Genomic DNA, 11,793 nt, shown 5'->3' with positions numbered 1-11,793 from the left:
TCTCTTAAACACAAGAGTTTAAAGGTGCATTAACTAAGTGTTTACACACTGATAAATTAAGAGAAAATAAGACAGGACATATAGTTTTTCTGTACTACTCCACAACAGTCTGCTGGCTACAGCACTTCTGTTATTTCAGCTTCTCTACACTGTTGTCAAAAATACTTTCTGTAAATTCGCCCTGTCTGGCACCTAATGAATGCTGATGCAGGTAATATAGATGGCTCAGGGAAGTACACAAATGCAACTAATATGGCAAATTCAGGTAAATATACAAATGCAGGTAATTAATATAACTGGCACAGGAAGATACAACAATCATGTAACAAGATATACAGATAAATTTATATGGCAAGCAAAAGACAGACAAATTGGAATAAAGCACATATGCTGTAATAGGCTAAGCCATGGTTACAGTTACAGAAAGAGTTCATCATTAAACAGGCAGGCCAGGCAAACAATCACAGCCAGGAAGTGGTTAGAGTTCTTACACAGTAAAAGCAGACAGAAAACCTGGGACAGGTTACTGACCATGAAACTAGCAAGAAAGAAAATCCACACATGGGTGAATCCAAAAGTTTGAACAGGGGAAAGGCAGGCTCAGAGTCCAATGGAGATACATTCGTATTCCAACATTTGATACAACAGGCAACCAGCAACAGATAAACAGGGACAAGCAGAGAGAATTATACTCGAGAGTCACAAGAGATGACAGTCTGGCTAGGAGTGAATGCAGTCTGCGGACTTAAACACAGAGTGACTGAATACACTGATGGAAGGTGGAGGTGCCTGTGTGTGCAGGTGAGTGTGAGCAGGGTGGGGCAGAGCAGGTAGCAAGAGCGGGAAAACTTGGACAAAGACAGGAGCTGGGTCTAAAGCCATGTCTACATAGCAAACATGGTGTGTGCAAATCGTGACATCTCATGTGCAGCCTGCAAGAGGCTCATGGTCATGTCACGGTCATGTGGTCAAGCACATGTTCACTCACGTGAACATACGCTTGGTGTGGAAAATTTAAAAAGCACACTTTACAAAAACTACCATATTTGGTAGGATTGATGTACCGGCTGATAGGTCATGCGCTTTAACCTTTTTTTTATGTATTTTTTTTTTGTTTGGGATGAGTTCTGCTTAAATTAGCTTTCATTCTTGATGGATTCTGTGGAGCATTTTACGTGTGTAGCTCCAAAAAATAGGCTTGAAACATAAAAATACACTTCAGGTTTTAGCTAAGCATGTAAAGCACGAATAATACGCAAGCCAACAAGTGGGCAGTGTAGATAGCTGGACTGATTAATATATGTATTGGTTGCTTGACTCGTGTCTCAAAAACACATGCTGAAACACTTGAAGTGTAGACACAGCTTAACACCAAAGGAGAAGCAAGAGCAGAGACAATACAAAGATGACCAGAAAGCAACTAATTATATTTCCCTTAGTACTCTACCAGCACAAAGGGACATGTATAGAAGTTTATAAATGTGGAGCTCAGCATGTTTTACACTTCCTTAGTTTTTCTGTGTGCATAAATAAGAGTTTTACCAGCAATAAACTTTCATACCAGATGTGCAGCATTAATTACAGGTTAAACAGAAGGTATACTGGTGCTGATTTGCTCAGATCAAAACTGTATTATTTGTATGACCTGGCTTCTGTTTCTATCCTTTCTCTCTCTTCATTTGTATGCACACATGCACGTCTTTCCACCCCCAGACTAAAATTCATGTAAGCTCTGAGCAATTAATTAGAAGCAGACCCTCAAGGAGAAAAAGTTTCCTGGAGCCAAAAGTGACGATAAGGCACCAGAAAAAGACACTGATATTCATTTGATTTGTAAATGTAGAGTCTGTTACTTAGTCACTTAGGTTACATAAAATTTGCAAGAGCAGAAAATAATTAGGATGAAAAAGGAGAGAGGGTGAGAAGAGGAGAGGGAGGAGAAGGGAGAGCGAGAGAAACAAGATATATATGTTCATAACATGACAGCTTGATAAAAATGCCATTACAAATGAGGTGACTTAATGCAGCTGCAGTTCAGGTCTAAATAAATACATTTTAAAAAACCTGGTCCTCAGTATCTTGTAAGCACATAATTTTCTATTCTTCTAGACATCTCTGGTTCTCTGTGGAGGTGCCTGTGCATGCTGGTTACTTGTATGAAATACTGCTTCATGACGTACGTATACATGTATAATGATTATGGATAAACTTTACATTTAACAAAACTCTTTACTTCATAATGCCAGTAGGCATACTGTGTGAATAAAACATGAAACCTTTTATTCACTTTAAAGCAGCTCATTTCACTTTCACAGTATTTAGCAATGACTGATTGCTCCCTCACCCAAATAAGGTCATATAAGGTCAAACCTCAGCAGCAGCACAAATTGGAAAATCTTTGCTCCTTTGGCTCTTACTAAAAATAATAAACAGAGGTGACAACGTGATGAGTCACTGTGTTAAAAGCTTTTTCATGTTCTTAAAAAAAAACAAAAAACAAAAGATCAATAGATACCAACAATATACAGCTGAAACCTTTCTTGTTAAGATGGAAATGAGATGCACGTTGGATGATGGAGATTTTCAGAAAATATGTGACATGACTGCACAAAAGGGTGTAACCTGTCATAAAAGAAACCCTCAGTTCTGTAGAACGGCTTATTGGAGTTGCTGGCTGAAGAAGCAATACACTGCCTCTAACTGTCACTGACATTATTTCAAAGGCAAAGCGTATGCCATTCTTTATAATTATTATCACCCCTACAGTGGGTGGTTACAACAGAGACCTTTTCATTTTCCACTCTGTCTACTCTGCCTGTGAGTTTGGAATTAAAGTCTCTTTTTTGTAAGATGTCGTGATCATCTCAGGGATTCTTTAGAGTATTATTTCTTTGGTGAGTGCAGTCATTTTAAAGTTCTTTAAACCAATGTTTACTGATAATGATGGATGCACTATAAACAAGCAAAAATATAATTTCACAGAGAAATCTGCTCATATTACATAAAAATTATGCATTTTGTTGTTCCAAGAGATATAGTCTGATCCTGCCTCATATTGTGTAGGTCCCCTTTGCGCTGCCAAAACAGCTTTGACCCATTCAGGAATGGCCTCCACAAGATCTCTGAAGGGGTCTTCTGGCATCTGACACTAAGTTAGTAGCAGATGCTTTTCTTTTGGCAGTGTGGCAGGATCCATTGTCCTGCTGTAAGAGGCCACTGCCATCAGGGAATACTACTGCCATGAAGGTGTGTACTTGGTCTGCAGCAATGTTTAGATAGGTGATACATGTCAAAGAAACATCCACATGAATGACAGGACCCAAGGTACCTAGAAGCACACTACCTTCACGGGCTTGTTTTCTTCCCAAAATTCTTCCTCTGGTAAACAACCAACATGCATCCAGCCACCCATATGATGCAAAAGTGTGATTCAACAGACCAAGCCACCTTCTTCTTTTGCTCTATGGTCCCGTTCTGATACTCATATGCCCATTGTAGGTGATTTTGGTGGTGGACAGAGGTCAGCATGTAATGTGCTGTGTATTCTGACACCTGTCTGTCACAGCCAGCATTAGTTTTTAAGCAATTTATACCACAGTAGCTATTCTGTGGGATCGAACTGGATGTAATGGGCTTTGCTCCCCATGTGCATCGGTGAGCCCTGGGTGCTCATGACCCTGTCACCGGTTCACGGTTTGTCCTTCCTTAGACCATTTTTGGTATGTACTGACCACTTCATACTGGGAACAACCCACAAGACCTGCAGCTTGGGAGATGCTCTGACCAATTCATCTAGCCATCACAATTTGGCTCTTGTCAAAGTCACTCAGATCTTCATGCTTGCAACATGTAAATGTGTTTTCTTTTCAACTTCTTCCAGCTTCCAAAGACAGAAGTCAACAAATTCCTTTCAATACTGAAACATTTTGTTTATGTTTAAAGAAATGTTTTAGTCTATTAACCACTAATTGCATTTACTGTACATTGCATTCAGCATGTTGCCAAAGCACATCTCTCCATTAGATGTTACTATGCAGATTTACTGTACTACTTGTGAAGGTTGTATATTTGTTGTGTTTTCTACATTCAACTACTCTGTGCTGCCACTGCTTACACTACTGATTTTAACAAAAATATAACATTACATATGTTATAGGAAAAATGCATATCTTTAACAAAAATGTGCTTTAATGATACATAAACCTCAAGATACCAACTACGTGCCATCTTTTAGCACATTTAAAAACACTATTACAGTACATAAATGATATGTTCTATTTATATAAGAATGGTGGGAGTTCAGTAGGTGGAGTTGCCAAAATGTATTTTCTTTATTAAGGGCACACAGTAATTATGCAGCCTGCCTGCATTCATATCACGTTTTCTAACATGCTGTCTGTACAAGTCTGATGGTGTGTGCGGGATGTGTGTGAGACACTTTGGAAATTTTGGTAGACATCCTGATACCACCTTCAGGTTTAGAAAATGAAACCATGAACTTTGCACCAATCATCTGTGGTTCCTTCTTTTCTTTTTAAATTTCTGGGGAATATTCAAATGAGATCCAACTTTAGCTGTGTTTCTGCAGCAGGTTGCTAAGCTACAGACAGTGTCAGGAAGTGACAAGCGAACATAATTATGACCCTGGTTGACAGACACCAACCACAGTGTTCATTAAACTTACTCAAGCATTAAGACATCAAGTCTTTTGAAAGGCAAAACCTTGCACCGTCACTTGTAACTAGCTAATTACCACATAATCATTTGGTGAATAAGTATTTAAACAATTAACAAGTAAAGGAATAGCTTATTTACAATATGCTTGTGTCTGGTTGAGTTTGTGTTATTTTCATGCATTTTGAACATTTTTTGGACATCACAATATGACAACACACTCATGTGTTATACTTTTAAAACTAAAAAACCTACAGAGAAAATAAATAAAATAAGTTAATTACATTTGTCATGATCTTTATATTTTTCCTTATTGCTGTCAAGAAGCAGTGTCACTCTTCTGTTGTGTGTGTTTGTGTGCACCTGAGTCTACTGTATGATTTTTGTACACAATATTTCCTCATTCTCTCTCCTGGCATTGTAGATTTTGATTGACAGCGATATTAGCACCTTTCACTCATTCTGCTTCTTTCCACCCCTCAATCAATTCATCCATCTCCTCCATTGGCCTCAAGGGATGCTGGGAAAATAAAGTTATTTTTAGCAACCTGAGGCATGCAAAAGGCTCTTCCATTTGTTCAGAAAAAATTACTCAAATCACTTTTGCATTACAAAAACCAATGCATGCATTATGCTAAATTGTTCACCTGACTCTCTCCTGTTAGCTGATGATTGTGGCAAAAAACATTAGCTTAAGGTGAAATTGCATTTAGTGAAATCAGTCAGAGTCCATTTTTATCTATTGTATGCAACTTCTGGACAAATGGTCTTATACTTGTATAGCGCTTTTCTGTGCTGTACAGCACACTCAAACCACTTTCACACTATTTGGCCATTCACCCATTCGCGCACACACACAAACACACACACACACACACACATACTCACAAATTCACACACCGGTGTCATCACCGGGAGCAACTGGGGGTTCAGGCTCTTGCTCAAGGACACTTTGAGATCTTGACTGAACAAGCTAGGAGATGACCCGCTCTACCCCCTGAGCCACAGCTGACCCCTACAATAAAGGAGTATATCATAAAGGTCAGTTTGTCAGTGATGCTGACAGTAAAGAGATGATTCCATTTGTCACGGTCAAGCTTCTGGCCACATTACAGTAAAGTTAATGAGTAAAAACACCAATATCTATAGAGTCACTAAAGTCCTAAAAGGGTCATATTTTTTTTTGTGTGGGAACAGTTATTATCTTATGCACAGCAGATATAAGTTATTGTTATCTGCTTACAAGATGTTAACTTGTTTGCATCCTAACATCTCAGTGGGTAAAAAGTAAAAAGGTAATGCCAAGTAACAGCTAAAGAAACATACTGCTGTTATATTTTCCAAGTATTTATTTTATCTTGGGAGGAAAGTACAATTGATCATCTGTCCACTAAACTGGAAAAATGCATTAAAAAAATGAAATTCTGTTTTTTCTTTTCATCCCCAAAAAGTAATAAAAACACTGGGGGTAAAAAAAATCCTGACTGTGGCTCTCATAATTCATTCATGAAAGGGTTAAATTAAAGGTGCAGTGTATGACATTTAGTGGTGAAGTTACAGATAGCAAACAGCCCACGCAGCTGTTTCAATTCAATTACTGTAAACGTAGAACAAACTGAACATTTGGAAAACAGTGCAGCTGACTTGACCAAGCAAAAGCTAACAGCTGCTAACTTGACCGCTAGGCCGTGTTCTAACTAAAGCTTTTGTAGTGGTTAAAAACAAACAAGTTACCAGTTAAAATGTAATATGTAATAGAATATAGTAGGAGTGTGTAGATTACATATAGATATTATCTGCAGTAGGTAATAGCTAATAGTCATGTAAGGGTGAGCTAAGTGTTTATATAATCTTGGAGAGAACTGCTTGTGCACAGAGACCATGGGAACTTTGTACTGATAGCTTGCTCAAGCAAGAATATCCTGGCTCGTGTCCTCTTTGTTTAGTTTATGGGTTCATCTTGTGAATAAAGATCTAGAAAGCAGCCTCCCTTAAATGGGAAGCTTAAAGTGTGCTCACTTTTAAGTTCATGTTTAGAAAAGGAAACGTGCGCTGGGTCAGTGCGACCTAGAAGTTCATGTACTGGACATCTCAGACAATTCCTGGTAGAAGGCGTGTAGAGCTGGCATAAAACTGTGACTCTGGCTTAAGCAGGAGAAGATAAAAGTTAAAATAGTTATGGATTAGAAAGTATGATGGTGCTGTGGTAGGGAGTGTGTGCATTCAGAAAGGACAGAGGAATAGCCAGAACACAGTCGAGGGCCGACCCGACTCTGGACTGCGGACTCTGACTGTACTGTAGGGCCAACAATGACTGACTGATTCTTTGACAATTCTCATATCTAATACTATTGTTTATTTTTATGCAGAGATGGTGATTCTGTTTTTCTGTTCCCCATCTTTCAGATTGGTGAACTATCTTTCAAATTATCGAACTGCTCAGAATTATTGTAATAATAAATAACTAATGGAATTGGGATGATTTGCTTGAATTAATTTAGTCAGACCCTAACAATCACACTTTCACAAGCAAACAAACAAAACTTAGATTTAGGTTAAAGTGCCCATGGCATGCTTTTCTGTGTTTTCTCACTTAGCTACAATGTTACAATAATTAGCTATCATCTTAAATGTGACTAAGCTCAAAAAATGAGGTATAACTACAATGTTATACTTTTATGCAAAAGCAACTCGGCTTATACAAGTGTTGTGAACTCTTGCTGGTGAGATTTTTTTTTTCCTGCTATGTAACGTCTTATGCAATAGTTCATGTATTTCCTTGAATGGTCATTCTCCTGGCTGTCCGTGTTCATGCGAGCTTGCCTGATATTCACAGGTGCCATATTAAAAGTGGAATTTTTTGACTGCATGTAATTTAGTGGATATAGTTTACCTCCTGCTGCCTGCATTGTGACCAGAGGATGTGGAGAAACATACAGGGCCTGAGGTTACTGCCTGTCCAGGAGTGTTTATATAGAGGGACCTGCTGTTTTACCTGACTGGATCTAACATGGTATGAATGGAGCAGCTGGAAACTTACAATCAGCTGACCAGTGAAGCACCCTATGGTGGTGAATGATCAGCTCATCAAAGCTCAATTTCCCCAGAGCACAGTACCGGTTTATTTTGACTGCTTGATACCAGTGTGTGTGCCTCACATGATGTTTGCAATAGCAATCCGTGATGTTATTATCGGTGCAAGGCTACCAGTTGGGAATGTATGTGGCTGCCTGTAACACAATGGATTTGTGGGGGAAGATGCAGTGATCACCAGTTTCGATTTACCAAGCTGCCACTTCAATATGAAATTCACACTCTATAGCCAGTGTGTTCCTTGTCTGCTCTGGGCTACTGGCAAAAACATGGCAGCTCAACATGGCGGCCTCCATGATAGGGGATCCACTCCTATGTAGATATAAAAAACTCATTCTATGCTAAAGAAAATGTAATGATTTTTATTTTCTGGTGATTACTCATTAATAAAAACATAACATAACAGGCGGCGACAGTGGTGCGGTGGGTAGAGCAGTCGCCTCCCAATCAGAAGGTTGAAGGTTTGAATCTCAATGCCAGCAGTCCATGTGTCGAAGTGTCCTTGGGTAAGACACTGAACCCCCCATTGCCCCTGACGGTTAGAGCCATCGGTTGAGGTAGGGCCGCAGATAGCCACCATCAGTTCTGTACCGGAAACAAATTCCTTGTGTGTAACATACTTGGCCAATAAAGGTGATTATCCTTATCCTATAATTACACATACTGTAGCCCATTTCTACTAATAAATTCTTCTAGAGTGTACGCACTGTACCTTTAAGGAACAGATGCAATTTCCATCATTAAATAAATAATGAACAGTAATTTAATTATTTTTCAATTGGAATCCTTCATTTCTTGCTCTCCTACTGTATATAGAGATATTCTAGCTTCATTTGAGTTCCAATTTCACTTTGCTTCAGGCAGCCAATCCAAAATTTCACTTCTAATGGGGCCAAATATGAAGCCAACTGAGTGAATTTGTTTTGCAAATGTATGTAAATATGGATGTGTAATAAGAGAAATTCATCAGCCAAGTTTGTCTACTCTCTAAAGGGCATTTCTGAGGGGGAAATGCATGGACCTGCCATCTATCTAATACACACAAGAGGCTTGACGGTGATTGATTGGGCAGCAGCGCGTACTTGATTACATTTGTCACCATCAGCCAGCTGTATTAGTGTTGACATATTTAGTGTTTTTCTTTAATTCAAGATAAGCCAAGGTTATCAAAGTGACAGACCTGATGGTGACAGGTAGTCAACATACAATGTGTGACACATCATCACTGTTTGTTATCAAGACACACATAAGGCAGGTGAAGACTAATTAAGTTACCTTTTCACAGAAATTATAATTTGTGAGAAAGCATAGGGTATGACTGGTGAGTGAAAGAGATTGTAGTCATTAGTTTGGCTGGAAGGTTTGTTACCAGAGAGCTTGAACTTAATGAAGATGAATGTAGAGTCTTACCAGGACAGAAAGTGTCTTCAGCTTAGTTCAGATGGTGAAATTTTTAATATTTTGACAGCCTGTACCCAACAATACATCCCTAATTCCCTCTACCAATGCACCAACCAACCCCCAGTGCTCCCTAGACCTTTGGTTATAAATGATTCTGGCCTTAAATCAAAGCTGTCTCTGCCCCCGGCTACATAGGTTACATATGTTTACAGGTTTTGTACAAACAAAATTCCGATATTTTTTAGATCACCCAGTAATTTACAAGAAAGCAAGGGAAATATATACTAAGGGTGACTGTTTTCTCTTTTAATTTATTTGCTGGGGTTTAGTTTCAGTGAAGTTTACCACCAATAGATTAGTTAGAAGCAAGGAATAATTTTTTTTTTTTTTTTACTTAGGAGAGGATCTTGTTTTTCCTCACAGCATATCATAATTTCAAGGAAGTTCTGCCTGATAATTTGGATTAAATAAGGATTATTGTTTTTCTATTTCAATTAATTCGCTGGGGTTTAGTTTACCTCCAATAGTTTAGTTAGATGTCCAAAATAATTCTTTTTAACTTAGTAGTTGCTCTTGTTTCTCTACCAACAAGGTTTATTTCCAAAGTCTGTCCCAGTCTGCCCCTACCCCAGTGTGTCATGGCAGATTGGTTACTTTTAGCACATATGCTGCAGTGGTTATAGTGTGTGTGTGTGTGTGTGTGTGTGTGTGTGTAACTGAATTAATCCTCCTTTTTTGTAATTAAATATTTGGTTGATACATTAAACAATTTCCCTAAGTGTTGGAAAAGGCTGCTGTTTCTCACCACATAGATTTGCTTGAGGCATGTATTAATTTTAGAATAAAAATAAATATGAGTCTGTTACAATAATTCTTTTTTCTTTAATTAAATTAATATTGCAAATAATTACCTTATTTCAGGAACTGCAATTGTTTCACACCAACATATAGTATTTTAATTTTAAGGAGGTTCAGACTGACAATTTGGATTAAATCAGAATTATTTAATTTTGAGAATAAACACTAGTGTTTCCCATCCATAGATACTGTAGGTTTCCCTCTCTATTTCTCTCTAAAACCTACATGAGTTCTCTCTACACAAACAGCATTTTATCTAAACAACAGCTTTGTTAACAACCAAGCATATTTGGGCAAAAGACTTAGTCTCTCATTTCCAGAAATAAAGCCAAAGGTGCTGCATACTATATCTTTCTATTAACCTACAGTATCACTATAACATATAAACATGCAAATCATCACTATAACAATTAAAAAGACAATTTCTGAGTGCAGAAGTGAGATTAAGAATATCCTAAAATACAGACAAAAACAAACTGGATCGTGACATCTGAAAATCAGGTCTCAGCACCTGTCAAAGTACTTGCTGAGCAAGTGAGTATTAATGAACGACTCCATCAACCCCCGGCAGATAAACACTCTAGTTCTTGGTATTACTGAGTGACAGGGCTTTGACAAGCTCACTAATTGCCTCTTTTAACAGATGCCAATTAATTTCAGAAATAAAAACAGAGAAATACATATTTCTCAGTTTCATATTTGAAGAGCAACACTTTTTAAACTTCTAAATGCTACATGGATTGTGTTTTTCAGTTGCATGTAGTGCCTTGCTCAGAACTGGTTGTCCTGTGCCTGTTTTATTTGTGTGGGTATTTTTTTGGTGTGGGGAGACTATCTTGTACTACAGAATACTGTAATTATGGTATCAGAGAGAGTAAACCAGATTAGCCCTAATAAGCTATGAGAGAAAAGACAACACAAAGCAGAAAATACAAACAATAAAGAAAGAAAAAATGGACAAAATTGCTATCTCATAAAACAACAACAAAGCAAACTCCAGCAAATTGTGTTAAATATGAATATTTATTTAAAAATCCATAGTTCAATACAGAAATAGTAATCTATTATATTGATTATCAGACAATCAGTATTTTGACCATGCTTTCTCTTATTAATCATGGCTTCATAAAAGTACAAGAATTCTTTCGTCATAATTTAACGAAAATACACTAGAAAGCAATAGAAACACTGACACAAAATAGATAACAATGAATTCCTTTAAACAATTCATTTGTCTGAAGAAGGCATCACACAGTTCCAAGAAAATCAGTGAAAGATTTAAGGCCATTTTGTACAGTTTGTTTTCATATAGATTTCAAACACACTCAGTTGTTAACAAAAGGAACTGGTGCATTCTTTGTAAAACTGTACATGCAAACATAGTGCACATTGTTAAGAAGTTATGACAAGCATACAATATATTATTTGGATAGCTGTACTAAACAAAGATCTTACGGTATGTGAGTTAACACTTCACATGTTCTATTAAAACACTTTTATAAAGGTGCTTCACAGACACGTGCACACACGCAAAGTGTATTTATATCAAATACATACGTGCACACATACGCACTCACAGCTGTTGCACTATGATTAAAAAGTAAAAAAACAAACACACACACACACATATATGTATGTACAGTGGGGCAAATAAGTATTTGATTCACTGCTGATTTTTCAAGTTTTCCCACGTACAGATAATGGACAGTTCTGTAATTTTCATTGTAGGTACACCTCAACTGTGAGAGACAGAATCTACAAAAAATT

Source organism: Monopterus albus, unplaced genomic scaffold (genome assembly GCF_001952655.1).
Source record: "Monopterus albus unplaced genomic scaffold, M_albus_1.0 scaffold51.1, whole genome shotgun sequence".
Lineage (NCBI taxonomy): Eukaryota > Metazoa > Chordata > Actinopteri > Synbranchiformes > Synbranchidae > Monopterus > Monopterus albus.
Note: the sequence above shows the minus strand (reverse complement) of the source record.